The sequence below is a fragment of the Procambarus clarkii genome, chromosome 58 (assembly GCF_040958095.1).
Source record: "Procambarus clarkii isolate CNS0578487 chromosome 58, FALCON_Pclarkii_2.0, whole genome shotgun sequence".
NCBI lineage: Eukaryota > Metazoa > Arthropoda > Malacostraca > Decapoda > Cambaridae > Procambarus > Procambarus clarkii.
Window position 1 is genome coordinate 14,312,197 of NC_091207.1, and position 20,957 is coordinate 14,333,153.

At 38.4% G+C, this 20,957-nt stretch overlaps 1 long non-coding RNA gene across 1 annotated transcript; it reads right to left on the reverse strand.

Moving 5' to 3' along the window:
* Window positions 1-5,550: 5,550 nt before the first annotated feature.
* On the reverse strand, window positions 5,551-15,479 carry LOC138353471 (uncharacterized). Its single transcript, XR_011223166.1, has 3 exons — window positions 15,312-15,479; window positions 14,509-14,615; window positions 5,551-5,988 (listed from the first exon to the last, which is right to left on the reverse strand). It is a non-coding gene; the product is annotated as an uncharacterized lncRNA (long non-coding RNA).
* Between the last annotated feature and the right edge of the window lie 5,478 nt (window positions 15,480-20,957).

The following is a 20,957-nucleotide window of genomic DNA, read 5'->3' on the forward strand; positions in this document are numbered from 1 at the left end:
GAATGGTCCCCAGGACTATATACAACTGAAAACTCACACCCCAGAAGTGACTCGAACCCATACTCCCACAACTGGTATGTACAGGGACGCCTTAATCCGCTTGACCATCACGACCGGACATAAGGAAGTGATAGCCGAGGCTATATGAACCACTTCCCCGCCGGCACTCGGATGGTAATCTTGGGCATAGCATTTTATCAAATCACCTCATTCTTTGGGGCACACGTGAGGAACACAAATGCAAACAAGCCTGAATGGTCCCCAGGACTATATACAACTGAAAACTCACACCCCAGAAGTGACTCGAACCCATACTCCCACAACTGGTATGTACAGGGACGCCTTAATCCGCTTGACCATCACGACCGGACATAAGGAAGTGATAGCCGAGGCTATATGAACCACTTCCCTGCCGGCACTCGGATGGTAATCTTGGGCATAGCATTTTATCAAATCACCTCATTCTTTGGGGCACACGTGAGGAACACAAATGCAAACAAGCCTGAATGGTCCCCAGGACTATATACAACTGAAAACTCACACCCCAGAAGTGACTCGAACCCATACTCCCACAACTGGTATGTACAGGGACGCCTTAATCCGCTTGACCATCACGACCGGACATAAGGAAGTGATAGCCGAGGCTATATGAACCACTTCCCCGCCGGCACTCGGATGGTAATCTTGGGCATAGCATTTTATCAAATCACCTCATTCTTTGGGGCACACGTGAGGAACACAAATGCAAACAAGCCTGAATGGTCCCCAGGACTATATACAACTGAAAACTCACACCCCAGAAGTGACTCGAACCCATACTCCCACAACTGGTATGTACAGGGACGCCTTAATCCGCTTGACCATCACGACCGGACATAAGGAAGTGATAGCCGAGGCTATATGAACCACTTCCCCGCCGGCACTCGGATGGTAATCTTGGGCATAGCATTTTATCAAATCACCTCATTCTTTGGGGCACACGTGAGGAACACAAATGCAAACAAGCCTGAATGGTCCCCAGGACTATATACAACTGAAAACTCACACCCCAGAAGTGACTCGAACCCATACTCCCACAACTGGTATGTACAGGGACGCCTTAATCCGCTTGACCATCACGACCGGACATAAGGAAGTGATAGCCGAGGCTATATGAACCACTTCCCCGCCGGCACTCGGATGGTAATCTTGGGCATAGCATTTTATCAAATCACCTCATTCTGTCCATATCACTTCCTTATGTCCGGTCGTGATGGTCAAGCGGATTAAGGCGTCCCTGTACATACCAGTTGTGGGAGTATGGGTTCGAGTCACTTCTGGGGTGTGAGTTTTCAGTTGTATATAGTCCTGGGGACCATTCAGGCTTGTTTGCATTTGTGTTCCTCACGTGTGCCCCAAAGAATGAGGTGATTTGATAAAATGCTATGCCCAAGATTACCATCCGAGTGCCGGCGGGGAAGTGGTTCATATAGCCTCGGCTATCACTTCCTTATGTCCGGTCGTGATGGTCAAGCGGATTAAGGCGTCCCTGTACATACCAGTTGTGGGAGTATGGGTTCGAGTCACTTCTGGGGTGTGAGTTTTCAGTTGTATATAGTCCTGGGGACCATTCAGGCTTGTTTGCATTTGTGTTCCTCACGTGTGCCCCAAAGAATGAGGTGATTTGATAAAATGCTATGCCCAAGATTACCATCCGAGTGCCGGCGGGGAAGTGGTTCATATAGCCTCGGCTATCACTTCCTTATGTCCGGTCGTGATGGTCAAGCGGATTAAGGCGTCCCTGTACATACCAGTTGTGGGAGTATGGGTTCGAGTCACTTCTGGGGTGTGAGTTTTCAGTTGTATATAGTCCTGGGGACCATTCAGGCTTGTTTGCATTTGTGTTCCTCACGTGTGCCCCAAAGAATGAGGTGATTTGATAAAATGCTATGCCCAAGATTACCATCCGAGTGCCGGCGGGGAAGTGGTTCATATAGCCTCGGCTATCACTTCCTTATGTCCGGTCGTGATGGTCAAGCGGATTAAGGCGTCCCTGTACATACCAGTTGTGGGAGTATGGGTTCGAGTCACTTCTGGGGTGTGAGTTTTCAGTTGTATATAGTCCTGGGGACCATTCAGGCTTGTTTGCATTTGTGTTCCTCACGTGTGCCCCAAAGAATGAGGTGATTTGATAAAATGCTATGCCCAAGATTACCATCCGAGTGCCGGCGGGGAAGTGGTTCATATAGCCTCGGCTATCACTTCCTTATGTCCGGTCGTGATGGTCAAGCGGATTAAGGCGTCCCTGTACATACCAGTTGTGGGAGTATGGGTTCGAGTCACTTCTGGGGTGTGAGTTTTCAGTTGTATATAGTCCTGGGGACCATTCAGGCTTGTTTGCATATATATATATATATATATATATATGCAATTGACGATCACAAAACACTGATCATTTTATGCGGAAAATCCATAGAGAAATATGAAATGAGGTGAACGTTTCGGCTTTGTTAAAGCCTTTGTCAACACCAGACTGACTAAGGAGAAGGGAGAAGGGGGAGGATATATAGGCCGACACCTGACCCACCCATCCCTAGGGTTGGTCAGGTGTAATTAACCAAAAACAGGTATAGCTTAGCTTAGAATGGTCAAAGAGGATTAAGCGGTCAGAGAATAAGGAATGAAAGATTAAAGAAAAGCCTCATGAACACACAATATATGAATATCCAATTATAATGAGACATTGTAAGCCTCTCTATCAGAGTTGTTTCTTAAACTGTTGTGCAATATTATAACTTAAAAATGGATCAAGTTTGTACATTCCAGTACTAACATTAAGAAGATTTGGACACTGACTGATTAGAGCAGACTCAATCAAATTCCGTTCCACGAAATCCCCACAATTGGTAATGCTTTTTGCCCCATTCCAGTTAATATTGTGATCGCATAAACTCGTATGTAGATACAATGCATTAGACGTTTGGGCAGTTCTAATACTATAAGCATGTTGTGACAACCGCAATTGTAAGGACTTTCCTGTTTGTCCAAGGTACACAGAATCACAATCATTGCAGGGAATCGAATACACACAACCTGCTGTATCAGGGGAGTTTTTTATTAAATTGGATTTGATCGTACTATTAGTGAACACCAAATTTATATTAAGTTTCTTAAAAATCAGAGACAATTTTTCAAGTCCACTCGCATAAGGTACCACCAATGAGTTAATAATTTTTGGTTTCGCCTTAGGGACGTGATTATAAAACGTACGCTTGGCTTGTACAAACGAGAAATCCAAAAACCTCTTAGGATATTGTAAACTCTTCCCAATTTCATTGCTTTCAATTTCCCAGAGATTGCTAAAATATATGAAATTGGGAAGAGTTTACAATATCCTAAGAGGTTTTTGGATTTCTCGTTTGTACAAGCCAAGCGTACGTTTTATAATCACGTCCCTAAGGCGAAACCAAAAATTATTAACTCATTGGTGGTACCTTATGCGAGTGGACTTGAAAAATTGTCTCTGATTTTTAAGAAACTTAATATAAATTTGGTATTCACTAATAGTATGATCAAATCCAATTTAATAAAAAACTCCCCTGATACAGCACCCAGCAAACATTTTCATGTTTTTAAAACATCCTAAAAACGACATTTCATTGTTTTCAGCACGTTTATAATTACGTTTAGAAAAGGTTTTTTGAGAACTTTTATATACAACCTTAGAACGTAAATAATTAACATTTCTAAAAACTTTTTTATAATCTTTTAATTACCTACATTAAAACGTTTAGGGTAAATTAGGGTATAATAATTTTTTAATTCATATCTGAAATAGAAAGGGAGAGAAAGAAAGAAGACATATCTGAGAAAGAAATGGACATCCTATATATGTATGTGTAAATTACAAATAAATAGGGTACAAAAAGAGAATTAAAATATTATATTTATTTAATTAAGAATGAGTAATACAACAAAATATATGTAATAGCTCGAAATATATAGACTATATCTATAACAGAATATAAAAGTAAAAATTTAAAAATCTATAAAAATCTATATATGCAATATGTGAACACAATAGATTTTGTGATCAAGCAGCCTGTGATTCATGTCATGCTGAGATCAGTCTGACGTTACAAGCAGTTATTGTTACTTAAAACTAAAACAAGTAAAATTTTCCGAGTATACATATAACACTATAGTTTTTCTATGACTAATAATAAAAATCTATTAATCAAAAGTTTAGGACTAATTAACTAAAAATAAAAATCTACAAGTAAATGTAAACACAGTCAAGTATAATATTCATGTAGAAAGAGAAAGAAAAAGAGAGAAGGAAAGAAAGAGAAAGAAAGGGAGAAAGAGAGAGAGAAAGAAAAGAAAAAACAGTCATGTATAATATTCATATTAGCACCATGCAATATAACTTAGATAAGTAAAAATCTCAGACATTTTTAAATCAAATGAAATATTAAAGCCAGAGAGAGAGAGCGAGAGCCAGAGAGAGAGCGTGAGCCAGAGCCAGAGAGAGAGCGTGAGCCAGAGCCAGAGAGAGAGTGAGTCTGAGTCAGAGAGAGAGAGAGAGTCTGAGCCAGAGAGAGAGCCAGAGAGACAGAGCCAGAGAGAGAGACAGAGCCAGAGAGAGAGAGAGAGAGAGAGAGAGAGAGAGAGAGAGAGAGAGAGAGAGAGAGAGAGAGCCAGAGAGAAAGAGAGAGAGAGAGAGAGCCAGAGAAAAAGAGAGAGCCAGAGAGAAAGAGAGAGAGCCAGAGAGAAAGAGAGAGAGCCAGAGAGAGAGAGAGAGCCAGAGAGAGAGAGAGAGAGAAAGAGAGAGCCAGAGAGAAAGAGAGAGCCAGAGAGAAAGAGAGAGCCAGAGAGAGAGAGAGAGAGCCAGAGAGAGAGAGCCAGAGCTAGAGAGAGAGTCAGAGCCAGAGAGAGAGAGCCAGAGAGAGAGCCCCAGAGAGAGAGAGCCAGAGAGAGAGAGAGCCAGAGAGAGAGAGCCAGAGAGAGAGAGAGCAAGAGAGAGCAAGAGAGCCAGAGAGAGAAAGAGAGAGAGAGAGCCAGAGAGAGCGAGAGCCAGAGAGAGCGAGAGCGAGAGAGCCAGAGAGAGAGAGAGAGAGAGAGAGCCAGAGAGAGAGAGAGCCAGAGAGAGAGAGAGCCAGAGCCAGAGAGAGAGAGAGCCAGAGAGAGAGAGAGAGAGAGCCAGAGAGAAAGAGAGAGCCAGAAAGAGAGAGAGAGCCAGAGCCAGAGAGAGAGAGAGCCAGAGCCAGAGAGAGAGAGAGAGCAAGAGCCAGAGAGAGAGAGAGAGAGAGCCAGAGCCAGAGAGAGAGAGAGAAGAGCCAGAGAGAGAGAGAGAGAAGAGCCAGAGAGAGAGAGAGAGCCAGAGAGAGAGAGTGAGAGAGAGAGCCAGAGAGAGAGCAAGAGAGCCAGAGAGAGAGAGAGCAAGAGAGCCAGAGAGAGAGAGCGAGAGAGAGAGAGAGAGAGAGAGCGAGAAAGAGAGCCAGAGAGAGAGAGAGAGCCAGAGAGAGAGCCAGAGAAAGAGAGAAAGAAAGAGAAAGAAAGAGAGAGAGAGAAAGAGAGAGACAGAGACAGAAAGACACACACACAACAAAAGAGGAGACAGAACAAAATTAAGGCAAGGAGAGAGAAGACAGAACAGAAACAACAGAGAGAGGAGAGAAATGAGAAATCATTGAAGAGAAGGGGAAGAGAAACACAAGATAAGAAAAAGATACAAGAAAAATATACAAGATAAAAATGACATAAATGAATACCACAAATATAAAAAGTAAAGGAAGAGAGGAGGAAAGGAGAGAATAAAAGACAAGAAAAACAGGAGAGAAACGTAAAAGAAATAAAAAAAAGGGACATTTGTGAGGAGAGAAAATAAAGAGACCAGAGAAGACCATATATCAAGAGTGTGAGGATAAAGACTTATATATTTTCTTAGTAGACATCCTCTGGCTCTTGTTGCCCCTCTTGTATACGAATTGTACTTGCAAGTTTTCCCTGAAAAGATATTAACAAAATTAATATTTAATTATTTATTTATATAAATTACACACACAAACTTTATATATATATATATATATATATATATATATATATATATATATATATATATATATATATATATATTGGTGTATACTGGCAGCAGGTTTTCTTTCAAACATGTTTCATTGAATATGACCGCATATTCTGTATTTATTATTTTCTGGTTTAGGGCTTCTATCCCTCTAACTATTTTCTTAGCATCAGGGCTTAATTGAAATAGGAGTTCTCCAAAACTCATTTTCGTACTTTTAAGGTGAAGAAAAGAAGTGATTTACTATAGAGTGTATTACACTTATTTGTATAATTTGCACGACGTTTCGAACCTCCATGGTTCATTCTCAAGTGAACAGATCTTACAATACTAGTTGATTTTATACCCGCATTAGGTCAGGTGATAATACAATGAAGGTGAAAACATGGGGGGATACATAAGGGATAAACATAGGGGCTGCAGAAGGCTTATTGGCCCATACGAGGCATCTCCTATCTAAACACAAAGATTAATCCAGTGTAATTGGCCTGTTATGTTGGACATTGTCTTCTGTGTTGGCATCGATATGTTCTTGTCTTGTCCTTACTCTCATGGTGGGTAGAGTAAATAGTTCCGTGATTTGGGTGTTCATGGTAGGTCGCTCTATTCTTATGTGAATTGCCTCAAGAATTTGTAATCTTCTTGAATCTTGGGTTTTGTCTATTATGCAAGTATTCTTGTTCAACATTTCTCTTGTTAGAGTAATGTCATGGGCTTGTCTCATGTGATTCCTAGGGGCACCAGATTGAAGATGGCATGTCAAACGCCTCGTCAGCTTGGTCGACGTCATACCTATGTACTTACATTGAAGGTTACATCCTTCGTGGGGGCAAGTGTACATGTATACAACGCTTGACTGCTGTAGAGGGTTCTCCGTCGGCTTCGGGCTGTTTTTGATAAGGAGTTCGGAAGTCTTCTTGGTTTTGTAGAATATTATCAGGTTTATGTTTTGGTTAGGAGTAGTGCTTTTTACTCCTTTACGGATTATTTCTTTCATTATTCTTTCCTCTTTTATATGTTCACTGTGCATGGTTGATTTGTAATATAATTTTATTGGGGGTGTTGTGGTTTCTGTTCTAGGTTCTGAATTATACCAACGGTCCAAGTGTCTTCTTATAGCAGCGTTTATTTCCGCGTTGCTATATCCGTTGTTCACCAATACCTGAGTTACTCTTTCAAACTCTCTACTCACGTTGCTCCATTCAGAGCAGTGGGTAAGCGCTCGACGAATATAAGCATTGAGAACACTGGCTTTGTATCTTTGGGGGCACTCACTTCTACCGTTCAGGCATAATCCTATGTTGGTGGGCTTGGTATATACGTTGGTGCTTAAAGAGGTTCCTGTTTTTGTTATTAGTACATCCAAGAATGGCAGACTGTTATTTTCACTATTTTCATGTGTAAATCGGAGTACTGACTCTCTCTCTAGGTGTCTTTTTAGGTCAATTAGTTCATCTGAGTCTTTTACTATTACGAATATGTCATCTACATAACGGCAGTATACAGTTGGTTTTTGTCTGCTACTGAAGACCCTATCTTCGATGGTTCCCATATAAAAATTAGCAAATAAAACTCCTAAGGGGGAGCCCATTGCAACTCCGTCTATTTGTAAATACATGTCTCCTTGTGGACTGATGAAAGGGGCTTCCTTTGTACATGCTTCGAGAAGACTTTTCAAGTGTGGCTCAGGTATGTCTAATTTGGGGGTGCTCTCGTCTCTGTATACTCTGTCCAGTATCATTCCTATGGTTGTGTCGACTGGGACGTTGGTAAAAAGGGATTCAACGTCCAGGGAAGCGATGATTCCATCGGGCTGGGTAGATTTGATCAATTCTAGGAAATCTGCTGATGATTGTAGACTAAACTTACTTGGAGTGTATGGAGTTAGGAGTTCATTGAGTTTCTTTGCCAGGTGATAAGTTGGGGTTGGTATTTGGCTGATTATAGGGCGTAGTGGGTTACCTGGTTTATGCGTCCTAACATTGCCGTAGGCATATCCTAAGCCATAGTCGCCTTGAAGTTTATTGAAATGCACACTACCTTTCTTTGCGTTGATTGCTGTAATTGTTTTGTTTACTTTCCGCTTAAGGTCTTCTACGGGGTTCCTCGTAATTCGTTGAAATTTGGAGTCGTCACTTAGGATGTCGCTAATTTTGTTCATGTATTCATGGGTAGGAATCAATACATATGCTGCTGTTTTGTCGGCTTTTCTTATTGTTACGTCTTTCAGATTTTTTAGTTGTTTCGCTGCTTCTTTGAGTCGTGGGGTTAAGATTGTAGATGAATATGTTCCTCGTTTTTTCCCTGCTTCTGCAAGTAGTTCAGCTTGAAGTGTGTCAGTGGTGATGACTTTTTTGTTGTCTTCTAGCTTATGGATATCGTCCAGAAGCATTTCGATTTCCAGGCGTTTTTGATGCATCTTTGGTTTAGATAAGAATTGACAATTTAGACCAAGATTTAAGAGGTCTCGTTGGTCCTGGGTAAGATCATAAGAAGTCAGGTTAAAGTAGCCATCTTTAGGACGAGGGATTTTTAGCTGTCCACCGTTTAGGGATGTTAACTTACGGAGTGTCTTTGTTTCTACAAGAGTTTTATGTTGTTGTTTCAGGTTAAATAGTTCACTGTTGATGGTTTGCTTGAGTTGGATAGGGATGTTGTACTGGGTCCATTTGTTTAACAGATGCTCCGCCTGCTCTATAAAGGTTTGGAGGGCTTCCTTCTTCTTGTTTAGTTGATGCCGAATGAGCTCTTGCCTATACCTATAGGTAAACTCTGTATTGCGGACTGCTGGGTCATGTGGGTTTATATTGGTGTATACTGGCAGCAGGTTTTCTTTCAAACATGTTTCATTGAATATGACCGCATATTCTGTATTTATTATTTTCTGGTTTAGGGCTTCTATCCCTCTAACTATTTTCTTAGCATCAGGGCTTAATTGAAATAGGAGTTCTCCAAAACTCATTTTCGTACTTTTAAGGTGAAGAAAAGAAGTGATTTACTATAGAGTGTATTACACTTATTTGTATAATTTGCACGACGTTTCGAACCTCCATGGTTCATTCTCAAGTGAACAGATCTTACAATACTAGTTGATTTTATACCCGCATTAGGTCAGGTGATAATACAATGAAAGTGAAAACATGGGGGGATACATAAGGGATAAACATAGGGGCTGCAGAAGGCTTATTGGCCCATACGAGGCATCTCCTATCTAAACACAAAGATTAATCCAGTGTAATTGGCCTGTTATGTTGGACATTGTCTTCTGTGTTGGCATCGATATGTTCTTGTCTTGTCCTTACTCTCATGGTGGGTAGAGTAAATAGTTCCGTGATTTGGGTGTTCATGGTAGGTCGCTCTATTCTTATGTGAATTGCCTCAAGAATTTGTAATCTTCTTGAATCTTGGGTTTTGTCTATTATGCAAGTATTCTTGTTCAACATTTCTCTTGTTAGAGTAATGTCATGGGCTTGTCTCATGTGATTCCTAGGGGCACCAGATTGAAGATGGCATGTCAAACGCCTCGTCAGCTTGGTCGACGTCATACCTATGTACTTACATTGAAGGTTACATCCTTCGTGGGGGCAAGTGTACATGTATACAACGCTTGACTGCTGTAGAGGGTTCTCCGTCGGCTTCGGGCTGTTTTTGATAAGGAGTTCGGAATTCTTTTTGGTTTTGTAGAATATTATCAGGTTTATGTTTTGGTTAGGAGTAGTGCTTTTTACTCCTTTACGGATTATTTCTTTCATTATTCTTTCCTCTTTTATATGTTCACTGTGCATGGTTGATTTGTAATATAATTTTATTGGGGGTGTTGTGGTTTCTGTTCTAGGTTCTGAATTATACCAACGGTCCAAGTGTCTTCTTATAGCAGCGTTTATTTCCGCGTTGCTATATCCGTTGTTCACCAATACCTGAGTTACTCTTTCAAACTCTCTACTCACGTTGCTCCATTCAGAGCAGTGGGTAAGCGCTCGACGAATATAAGCATTGAGAACACTGGCTTTGTATCTTTGGGGGCACTCACTTCTACCGTTCAGGCATAATCCTATGTTGGTGGGCTTGGTATATACGTTGGTGCTTAAAGAGGTTCCTGTTTTTGTTATTAGTACATCCAAGAATGGCAGACTGTTATTTTCACTATTTTCATGTGTAAATCGGAGTACTGACTCTCTCTCTAGGTGTCTTTTTAGGTCAATTAGTTCATCTGAGTCTTTTACTATTACGAATATGTCATCTACATAACGGCAGTATACAGTTGGTTTTTGTCTGCTACTGAAGACCCTATCTTCGATGGTTCCCATATAAAAATTAGCAAATAAAACTCCTAAGGGGGAGCCCATTGCAACTCCGTCTATTTGTAAATACATGTCTCCTTGTGGACTGATGAAAGGGGCTTCCTTTGTACATGCTTCGAGAAGACTTTTCAAGTGTGGCTCAGGTATGTCTAATTTGGGGGTGCTCTAGTCTCTGTATACTCTGTCCAGTATCATTCCTATGGTTGTGTCGACTGGGACGTTGGTAAAAAGGGATTCAACGTCCAGGGAAGCGATGATTCCATCGGGCTGGGTAGATTTGATCAATTCTAGGAAATCTGCTGATGATTGTAGACTAAACTTACTTGGAGTGTATGGAGTTAGGAGTTCATTGAGTTTCTTTGCCAGGTGATAAGTTGGGGTTGGTATTTGGCTGATTACAGGGCGTAGTGGGTTACCTGGTTTATGCGTCTTAACATTGCCGTAGGCATATCCTAAGCCATAGTCGCCTTGAAGTTTATTGAAATGCACACTACCTTTCTTTGCGTTGATTGCTGTAATTGTTTTATTCTACAAATTGATAATAATTATTCTGTAATTGATAATATTCTACAAAACCAAGAAGACTTCCGAACTCCTTATCAAAAACAGCCCGAAGCCGACGGAGAACCCTCTACAGCAGTCAAGCGTTGTATACATGTACACTTGCCCCCACGAAGGATGTAACCTTCAATGTAAGTACATAGGTATGACGTCGACCAAGCTGACGAGGCGTTTGACATGCCATCTTCAATCTGGTGCCCCTAGGAATCACATGAGACAAGCCCATGACATTACTCTAACAAGAGAAATGTTGAACAAGAATACTTGCATAATAGACAAAACCCAAGATTCAAGAAGATTACAAATTCTTGAGGCAATTCACATAAGAATAGAGCGACCTACCATGAACACCCAAATCACGGAACTATTTACTCTACCCACCATGAGAGTAAGGACAAGACAAGAACATATCGATGCCAACACAGAAGACAATGTCCAACATAACAGGCCAATTACACTGGATTAATCTTTGTGTTTAGATAGGAGATGCCTCGTATGGGCCAATAAGCCTTCTGCAGCCCCTATGTTTATCCCTTATGTATCCCCCCATGTTTTCACCTTCATTGTATTATCACCTGACCTAATGCGGGTATAAAATCAACTAGTATTGTAAGATCTGTTCACTTGAGAATGAACCATGGAGGTTCGAAACGTCGTGCAAATTATACAAATAAGTGTAATACACTCTATAGTAAATCACTTCTTTTCTTCACCTTAAAAGTACGAAAATGAGTTTTGGAGGACTCCTATTTCAATTAAGCCCTGATGCTAAGAAAATAGTTAGAGGGATAGAAGCCCTAAACCAGAAAATAATAAATACAGAATATGCGGTCATATTCAATGAAACATATATATATATATATATATATATATATATATATATATATATATATATATATATATATATATATATATATATATATATATTATATAATTTCGTAAACCTCACCCTGTAAACATTCATGTTTCTACATGTTAAACAAGCTACGAGGATGAGGGAAGGGGATGTTCCCTCCATGCTGGATATTATATTTACCAGGAAAGGGAAATATATATTTATCATTCGGTACCTCCCTCCTTTGGTACCTCCCTTTTCCTCCTTTCAGTACCTCCCTCCTTTTACCCAAGTGACATTGTCACTTGGGTAAAAGTGACCATGTCTTTTTGGGAATAAAGTATGCAATGCATTATAATCTGGAAGAAAATGAGCTTGAAGCAGTTGAAAAACCTGACTTGTGGAGAAGTCATTATGGGGAACTCAGATATTTCCTTAAGGAATTTGACAAACACTTGCTGTTAGGACATGAAGTAAATGAGATGTATGTCAAGTTTTGTGAAATATATGATAATGGCACAACAAAATTTATACTAAAGCAGAGATGCAGAACTAGGAAAAAGGGAAAAATTGCCCAAACATACAAGCAATACAAAGATGTGAGAAACAACAATAGCAGTAAGGAGAGGGGCAGAAAGACTATGACTTTCGGTCATATTCAACAACACAAATATACATACACACACACACATTATTGGAAAAAATTGGAATGGAAATATTGGAAAAAATAATTAAAACTAAATGGGTAGAACACCTGGAGAGAAATTATATAATTTCAGACAGACAGTATGGTTTTCGATTTGGAAGATCCTGTGTATCGAATTTACTCAGTTTCTATGATCGAGCAACAGATATATTACAGGAAAGAGATGGTTGGGTTGACTGCATCTATCTGGACCTAAAAAAGGCATTCGACAGAGTTCCACATAGAGAGGTTGTTCTGGAAACTGGAAAATATTGGAGGGGTGACAGGTAAGCTTCTAACATGGATGCAAAATTTTCTGACTGATAGAAAAATGAGGGCAGTAATCAGAGGCAATGTATCGGACTGGAGAAATGTCACAAGTGGAGTACCACAGGGTTCAGGTCTTGCACCAGTGATGTTTATTGTCTACATAAATGATCTACCAGTTGGTATACAGAATTACATGAACATGTTTGCTGATGATGCTAAGATAATAGGAAGGATAAGAAATTTAGATGATTGTCATGCCCTTCAAGAAAACCTGGATAAAATAAGTATATGGAGCACCACTTGGCAAATGGAATTTAATGTTAATAAATGCCATGTTATGGAATGTGGAACAAGGGAACATAGACCCCACACAACCTATACATTATGTGAGAAATCTTTAAAGAATTCTGATAAAGAAAGAGATCTAGGGGTGGTTCTAGATAGAAAACTATCACCTGAGGACCACATAAAGAATATTGTGCGAGGAGCCTATGCTACGCTTTCTAACTTTAGAATTGCGTTTAAATACATGGATGGTGATATACTAAAGAAATTGTTCATGACTTTTGTTACGCCAAAGCTAGAATATGCAGCTGTTGTGTGGTGCCCAACAACAGAAGTTGGCCCATATCTTAAGAAGCACATCAACAAACTGGAAAAGGTGCAAAGACATGCTACTAAGTGGCTCCCAGAACCGAAGGGCAAGAGCTACGAGGAGAGGTTAGAGGCATTAAATATGCCAAAACTAAAAGACAGAAGAAAGAGGTGATATGATCACTACATACAAAATAGTAACAGGAATTGATAAAATCGACAGGGAAGATTTCCTGAGACCTGGAACTTCAAGAACAGGAGGTCATAGATTGAAACTAGCTTAACACAGATGCTAAAGAAATATAAGAAAATTCACTTTCGCAAATAGAGTGGTAGACGGTTGGAACAAGTTAGGTGAGAAGGTGGTGGAGGCCAAGACTGTCAGTAGTTTCAAAGCGTTATATGACAAAGAGTGCTGGGAAGACTGTCTCATCCTGTAACTACACTTAGGTAACTACACTTAGGTAACTACACACACACACAATATATATATATATATATATATATATATATATATATATATATATATATTGTCATATATATATATATATATATATATATATATATATATATATATATATATATATATATATATATATATATATATATATATATATATATGTCTATATATATATATAGACATATATATATATATATCACCTGATATATATATATATATATCGACATATATATATATATATATATGTCGTACCTAGTAGCCAGAACGCACTTTTCAGCCTACTATGCAAGGCCCGATTTGATTTGCCTAATAAGCCAAGTTTTCATGAATTAATATATTTTCTCTATTTTTTTTCTTATGAAATGATAAAGCTATCCATTTCATTATGTAGGAGGTCAATTCTTTTTTTATTGGAGATAAAATTAATATAGATATATGACCGAACCTAACCAACCCTACCTAACCTATCTTTATAGGTTAGGTTAGGTAGCTGAAAATGTTACGTTAGGTAGTCGAAAAAACATTAATTCATGAAAACTTGGCTTATTAGGCAAATCGGGCCTTGCATAGTAGGCTGAGAAGTGCGTTCTGGCTACTAGGTACGACAAATATATATATATATATATATATATATATATATATATATATATATATATATATATATATATATATATATATATATATATATATATATATCGGACAATTAGTAAAAAAAAAAAAAAATTTAATTTATTTTACCTTGTACCTAGATCCACCAGGCCTGTTTGGTGCATGTTTCAGTACTTCAGAAATCTGGAAGGTCACATCCTCCTCCTCAACTTGTGGATGTGCATTGATAGATGATTCTGTAAAATTAAGTTATTTATATAATAATAAATTCAGTATAACAATAATATTCTGTAAAATTAAAAGTAATTTATACATCAATCAGATAAAACTCTCCAGAGATGATGATACACAACATATAAAGGACAAGTTTCAGAACAAAATATTCATTTAGGAATAAGGTTTTGTACATGTAGGTAGCACATGAGAAAATAAGTGGAAGGTGATCAAGTTTATATTAACATGTTAATGGCTTTGTTAAGGCTTTGCAAGAATGAAAAAATATTAATAATATAATATCACCTACCAATTAATTGTATATCATTTATAAGTCAATTATTTGCATTATTATTATTCAATACTAATGATATAAAAATGCATTTTGTAATCTACTATTTATGCAAGTATTAAGCACAGGATCATGAAATAAACTGCAAAATACTGTAATGGATAAACCAATTAAGTTTACATTTTCCTATAGCTAAGTCAGTCAGTTCTATTAGCAGCAGAGAACAATTATGCCCAACCTCTATTAAATGAAACAATCTTAAGAGCAAGTGATAGAAATATAATCATTTATGCTTGGGAAAATATTATGGAATGGTTCCAAATATGAAAAATATTAAGTTTTTTGGTTAAAATTTTTTAACTTAAAATTTAAATTTTAAAGTGAATTTTAAACTTTAAAAAAATTATTTAATTTTTTGGTTACTTACTTAAAATAACATTATATAGTTCTTGTTTTTGTAGAAATGCCAATTTCTTCTTTTGCCCTTCCAGACTGTATAGTGACCACAGGCCGTTTGTTCATATCTTCATTATTCTTCGAACCGTGGTTGCACAATCAGACCCACGTACACTGGTTAAAAGCATCACCTAAAAGCAACAACAAAAATGTAGTACACTGACGAATTTTGAATAAATAAATAAATATATTATATATATATATATGTATGCCATATACATATATATGCTATGTTGTATGCTACAACTTGGCTGATAATAAAGCCATTCACAACTGCAGGCCTAATAAAAAAAGGAGGTGGCATAGCAATATCTTACAAAGATACCTTCATCTGCAATAGTGTCATTAGTAATAGAGACGACTATTGTGATTATACCTTTGCCAAGTTCTCCAGTAAATCCCTTAAATCCTCCTTGAACAAGAGGGTTTTTACTTGATCGAACCATATTCTTAACCTGCTGCAGGTAATTTTCAAATGGAAATGCTGAACATCTGTCCAAACTACCAAACTCTTTGGCATCAGAGGATATGTGTGTTAGGCAGTGTACATTGTACACTAAAAAATCCTTACCATACAGCTCACGAGCCTTTAACACAAAGTACAGCAAAAGATCATGTGCATATTGGCTGTAATTTAACTGAATCAATTTAGGTGATACAAGAATAGAAATGGCTACACTCAAGAGTCAGGAAATGGTCATACAATTCTTTGGGTAAGATTCCCTTCAGTACAATCTTACCGGTGTAGAGAAGGAGTTGCCTGTATTCAGTCGCTTTCCATCTATTAACCTCTGAACCTCTGAAAGACTTCGAGGTTTACCTGTTCTTTTAGGCGTCGCTTTTTGGCCCGTGACATACGCTGCCATCTTGTGTGGTATTCTCTTCTTCTTTCTATAATGTGTGCATACATTCTGAAGGAGAAAGGCCAAGTGCTACATTACCAATTACTATTACAAGATTATTAGTAAAGTATTGTACTGCAAAAAGCAAATAAAATGGGGTAAACTAAACTTTGAAAACAAATAATAATTAAAACAGGTAAATTAGTAAAATAGCAAAGGCTTAAGCAGACATGACTCTGCTTAAGCCATGTAAAGCAGACAGATAAGATGGCAATATATAAGGGGAAAAAATTAAAAAGCTAGGATATAAAACTAATTGAGATCAAAAGCATAAATTACTAAAGTAGGGGAAAAAATAACAAATGACTTCATAAAAAAATTATCCAATTGCCAACAGCAACTTGGTAGTACGAGTCTAAGTCTAAGAAACAAAAAAAATTTAAATGCTGTTATCTGCAATGAAACAATACATACTATTGCACGTACCGAAACATTGATGAATGTAAAAAATAGAGAACTATTTGCTGAATGTCCCATAAATGGATTTAAACTATTTTACATAAAGAGGGGGGAGAAGCCATGTATGTTAGGGAATATTTGAAATGTAGTCTCGAAAAGTACACAACTGTGATAGGAAAATTAGGTCACATGGAGGAGTGGGTCTGTATACTATGGAAGACCTTGTATGCTCGGAGCTCCTTAACATTACAAATGAGGTGGTAGAGGTATTGGGATTAAAAATAGAGAAAATAAATTTAGTGATTATTCTAATATACAAACCGCCAGATGCAACGGCCGAGGAATTCACAGAACAGATAAACAAAATGGAGAACTCGATACCTCATATTATCTTCCTAGGTGACTTCAACTTGCCTAGTCTAAGATGGAGAATAGCAAACAATAATATTATACCAGGAAATTTATCGAGACCTAACCACTCAGCTTCCTGGCAATACGTTAGTAATGAATAAATATAATATATTTACTCATTATAATGTTGGTGCTGAATGTACAACACGAAAAAGCATAATTTTAATCTGAAAAAGTATCTTTTTATAAAGAATTTAGACGAAAATAAAGAGCTGGTGACGCCAAATCAAGTCGACGATCCAAGCGTCGGTTAGGTTAAGTTAGGTCAACCTAACCTAACATATCATATTTATTCATTACTAACGTATTGCCAGGAAGCTTTGTGAAGCTTGTGTAGCTTGTGGTAGCTTGTGGTAATTAGACGGACCCTCATTTTAACAGAAACTTGGCTAAGTAAAGACTATACCCAACTCTACAACTTAGCTGGTTATAAAGGCATTCATAATTGCAGGCCTAGTAAAAAAGGAGGTGTTATACCAAAACAGATGCAGAACTAGGAAACAGGATTTCTTCAACAGAAATTTTGAAATTGTTCACAATTTTTGTTACACCAAAGTTGGAGTATGCAGCAGTTGTATGGTGCCCATATCTTAGAAAGCATATCAACAAACTGGAAACGGTGCAGAGACATGCCACTAAGTGGCATTAACTAAATGCCATTAAATATGCCAAATATACTACATAAATATACATACTACACATGCACAATAATTGTCCTGGGTCCAATGTCCTGGGACCTCTGATATTCATAATATATATATATATATATATATATATATATATATATATATATATATATATATATATATATATATATATATATATATATATATATATTTATACTTATATATATTTATATTTATTTTTGTATCAACCCATGTATATCTTGTAACCATCAAATGTGTATATATATATATATATATATATATATATATATATATATATATATATATATATATATATATATATATATATATATATATATATATATATATATATATATATGGCCATCAACACACCTCCAGCTAGGGCCACCAACACACCTCCAGGGCCACCAACACACCTCCAGGGCCACCAACATGCCTCCAGAGCCATCAACACAACACCACCATCAACACACCTCCAGGGCCATCAACACGCCTCCAGGGCCACCAACACACCTCCAGGGCCACCAACACACCTCCAGGGCCACCAACACGCCTCCAGGGCCACCAACACGCCTCCAGGGCCACCAACACACCTCCAGGGCCACCAACACACCTCCAGGGCCACCAACACGCCTCCAGGGCCATCAACACACCTCCAGGGCCACCAACACACCTCCAGGGCCACCAACACGCCTCCAGGGCCACCAACACACCTCCAGGGCCACCAACACATCTCCAGGGCCACCAACACGCCTCCAGGGCCACCAACACACCTCCAGGGCCACCAACACACCTCCAGGGCCACCAACACACCTCCAGGGCCACCAACACACCTCCAGGGCCACCAACACGCCTCCAGGGCCACCAACACGCCTCCAGGGCCACCAACACACCTCCAGGGCCACCAACACGCCTCCAGGGCCACCAACACGCCTCCAGGGCCACCAACACGCCTCCAGGGCCACCAACACACCTCCAGGGCCACCAACACGCCTCCAGGGCCACCAACACACCTCCAGGGCCACCAACACACCTCCAGGGCCACCAACACGCCTCCAGGGCCACCAACACACCTCCAGGGCCACCAACACACCTCCAGGGCCACCAACACACCTCCAGGGCCACCAACACGCCTCCAGGGCCACCAACACACCTCCAGGGCCACCAACACACCTCCAGGGCCACCAACACGCCTCCAGGGCCACCAACACGCCTCCAGGGCCACCAACACACCTCCAGGGCCACCAACACACCTCCAGGGCCACCAACACACCTCCAGGGCCACCAACACACCTCCAGGGCCACCAACACACCTCCAGGGCCACCAACACACCTCCAGGGCCATCAACACAACACCACCATCAACACACCTCCAGCCTACCACTACAAGCTTATATATATACTACACATGTCTAAGAGCAAATAAAAGAAAACAGTTACCTTAACTATTGAAGATGCAGCAGGATTTTGTGGATAAGCCAGCAGCCGTCCCTCTCGACACGGTTTTAAAATGGCGGCGACTACCACAACATGCAACGAGCCTAAAGAATGTCCAGCGCTAGCATTATCTAAACGCTATTATATATTATCAAGCAATACGGAAATCTAAAATAAAAAAAATGATACAAATAATTGTATTAAATATTTATTTGCAATTACAATACCTCGGGAATATATTTTTGCGTTAGCAAAACATATTAAGTTCGTATTTAGTTTAACTCATTTAAATTCTTTACAAATAATAACCTGATTTTACCTGATGGCCACTAACATTAATGTTTTATGTTGATACATTTCATACCCTTATTATTTCAATTTCTTTCTTTATTATGCACCCCATACCCATCCCGTGGGCGGTGGTGTAAAGGATTACAGAGGCACATAATGGGTTCAGGAACTGAACTCTCTAGTTTGTTTAGCTAAGCAAATAACAATAAATCCTCTAATCAGATAAATCTCAAAATAAACAATACCCAAATTTGTAACAAATTAGATGGCAAATTCCTTGGCGTTCTCATCGACCACAAGCTGAATTTCCAGGGTCACATTCTAAATATATCAAAAAAAGTTTCAAAAACTGTTGGCATTCTTTCTAAGATCAGATATTATGTACCCCGCCCTGCCCTGGTTACTCTCTATTACTCCCTTATCTATCCATACCTCAACTATGGTATTTGTGCTTGGGGTTCTACTACCCAAAATCATTTACGTCCTCTCATTACCCAACACAAAGCTGCTATTAGGACAATAACCAACTCTGGCCCCAGACATCACTCGGTACCCTTACTCAAATCTCTGAATATGTTAGATATTAAGTCACTGCACATTCTCTCTTGTGTATTATACATATATAAAACGCTGAACTGTAATGCCAATCCTGACCTCAAAAGCTTCATTGAAGGTTGTAACAGAACCCATGAGCACCACACCAGGAATAAATACAGTTTTGATATTCCTAGAGTACGACTTAATCAAACTAGAAATGCTCTACAAATCAAGGGACCCAGAATGTGGAATGACCTTCCCAACCATGTTAAAGACTGTACCTCTCTCAACCAGTTTAAGATAAAAACTAAACACTACCTAATAAATTCCCTGTAACCCACCTCACTCCTTTATTGTCAACCCATGTCTGTTATTTTATTTTATTATTATTATTTTTTTTTTTTTAATCAACACTGTTTGTCAACCTATTGTATTTGTGCTGCTTTTTCAGTCATGTTCCCCCTTTTTTTTATCTTTATTTGTATTTGTTTTCAACACTTTTTATTCTTTATGCTCAATTAGTATTAAGTTCTAGATATTAATGTTTTTCTTGCCCGAAACGCATTGCGTAATAGTGGCTTTAGGCATTGTATGTACTAGCTCTATCTTTATATCAATCCATTAATGTAACATCACTTGTATGTATGTACCTTACCTGAATAAACATATTTATTTATTTATTTATTTATTTAACAATTTTTGACGCTAGTTACAAAATTATTAATGTTATATATACATGTACACACTCTCATACATACATGTACATATATATATATATATATATATATATATATATATATATATATATATATATATATATATATATATATATATATATATATATATATATATATATATATATATATATATATATATATATATATATGTATACATATATACATACACATACATATACATACATACATATTTATAATCACCCACACAAATACACACATCAATAATCTCTGTGTCACTTATTTTATACATGTTCTT